The 1,983-nt window shown below is 47.6% G+C and overlaps 1 long non-coding RNA gene across 1 annotated transcript in view; it reads left to right on the top strand.

The window, feature by feature from the left end:
- The window catches only part of LOC116701600 (uncharacterized), a 15,711-nt gene extending 14,279 nt beyond the window's left edge, over positions 1 to 1,432 (top strand). Inside the window, exon 3 of the long non-coding RNA XR_004334970.1 lies at positions 1,322 to 1,432. This is a non-coding gene — a long non-coding RNA (uncharacterized LOC116701600). The remainder of the gene's footprint in view (positions 1 to 1,321) is intronic.
- Positions 1,433 to 1,983: the final 551 nt, after the last annotated feature.

The following is a 1,983-nucleotide window of genomic DNA, read 5'->3' as shown; positions in this document are numbered from 1 at the left end:
GTGACTCCAACCACAGATCCAGACTCCACAGATCCAGACTCCACAGCTCTAGAGCCAGAGACACCTGCAGGAAGCGATAGGAGGAGAGTGGAGAGGGGCGAAAGAGCACAAGACCACAGGGGCAAGAGAGCACAAGAATCCGGGAAAGGGAAGAAGTTGAGTTAGTAACATGCATTAATGGGACAAGGCTGCATTCAGATGGAGCACCTGTATGATTACCATCTCCGCCCCTAATTTGATTCAATTCAATTTCAATTCAATTTCATTTATAGTATCAATTCATAACAAGAGTTATCTCGAGACACTTTACAGATAGAGCAGGTCTAGACCATACTCCAGGATTTACAAGGACCCAACAGTTCTAGTAGTTTCCTTCAGGGCAAGTAATGGTGCGACAGTGGCGAGAAAAAACTCCCCTTTGGGAAGAACCTGGGACGGACCCAGGCCCAGACCCAGACCCAGACCCAGATTCTTGGTAGGCGGTGTCTGACGACCGGTTGGGGTCAGAATGAAGTCACAAAAAATAGTAGTTTGTAGTAGTTCTTTGTAGTAGTTCATGGCATAGCAGGGCACTGTGGGCATTTCAAGGCACAGCAGGACGTGGCAGGACGTAGCAGGACGTAGCAGGACGTAGCAGGACGTAGCAGGACGTAGCTGGGCTGCAACCATGATCACCTGTTCGTTTTCAGCTTCCATAGTTCCCAGTGCTAATGTACTCACCATTCCCACTCCCAGCTTCCAGATTGGAGTTGTCCGTCATGTCCCTCTCTCCAGCGTTTTCCCTAGTGCTTGATTTCCTGGTGTTTTTGGTCTTTTGTCTGTTTCCTGACGATGATTAGTCCCTGCTCCTGTTGTCCCTTTGCCTGCATCGCTCATGGAGCAATAAATCAACTCACCTGAGATTCCCTGTCCGAGTCGTGCATTTGAGTCCACCGGTGAATCCTGATAGTAAAAAGGTTTCGCTTAATGGTTCGGTACAGTAAGCTAGCTCAGCATGACTGTTTATAATGGTTCTCACCTTTTCATACTTTAAAATAGAACAGTGAATCTGCAATGCAGCGCATCTTGATAAAGGGACCAGGACACCTGACATTTAAGTTAATGCACACAACCTTTTGAGCCTATTTGTCAAAGTGACGCTACGAGGTAATCTGAGGTTGTCTGCATTGGCAGAATAATGCTTGGGGAACACGTCGACTTATTGGGGACTTTACCTTATTCGCCGTGTCCCCCAGAGTTAGATAAGTCCATGCATACCCTTCTTATCCATGCGTGTCGTAACTTTGTCTGACGCACCCACCGCTAGCATAGCTCAGCACAGATCCGTATACATACTGGGAACTATGTTCTCAGAAGGCGAAGCACTGATACTTGGGCGGAGGGATTATTACAACTCTGAGCAAACTCCAGGCAAACTCTCTGCTCCTCAACAAGGGGCCCCACAGGTGAACAAATCACTCCGCCCAAGTAGCAGAGGTAGCAGTAGTTCGCCTTCTGAGAATATAGTTCCCAGTATGTATACAGCTAGAATATGGTTGTGTCATGTGACCTTGTCATTTGTACACCCTGTGACTACACAAATCACATGTTGGCGTTATTGGGAGCACTAGGCTAGTTGGAGCCGGTTACCTCCAGGATCTATGCTAAGCTAGGCTAGCGGTGGGGGCATCAGACAGAGTTACAACATGCACGGAGATGAGAAGGGTATATATGGACTTATTTAACTCTAACTTGTCTGACTCCCCCCCCCCTCCACTGAAAGCTGCCCAGTTCCTACACTACTCCTCCATGCACCTCCAAAAACCTTTCCTTCCTCCCCAATCCCTTCTTCTTCTTCTTTTAGAGTTTAATGGCGGGCTACGAACCAACGCTTAAACTGCATACCACCCCCTACTGGGTGACATCATGACTCGCCCCCTTACACATGGAGCTTAAAAAAAAAAAGCGCTGCAAGCGGTTTTCTATTATCTATCATTTGTTGTT

Source organism: Etheostoma spectabile, chromosome 14 (genome assembly GCF_008692095.1).
Source record: "Etheostoma spectabile isolate EspeVRDwgs_2016 chromosome 14, UIUC_Espe_1.0, whole genome shotgun sequence".
NCBI classification, from domain to species: Eukaryota; Metazoa; Chordata; class Actinopteri; order Perciformes; family Percidae; genus Etheostoma; species Etheostoma spectabile.
The sequence above is the reverse complement of the archived record's forward strand: the minus strand, read 5'-3'. Positions and strand labels throughout refer to the sequence as shown.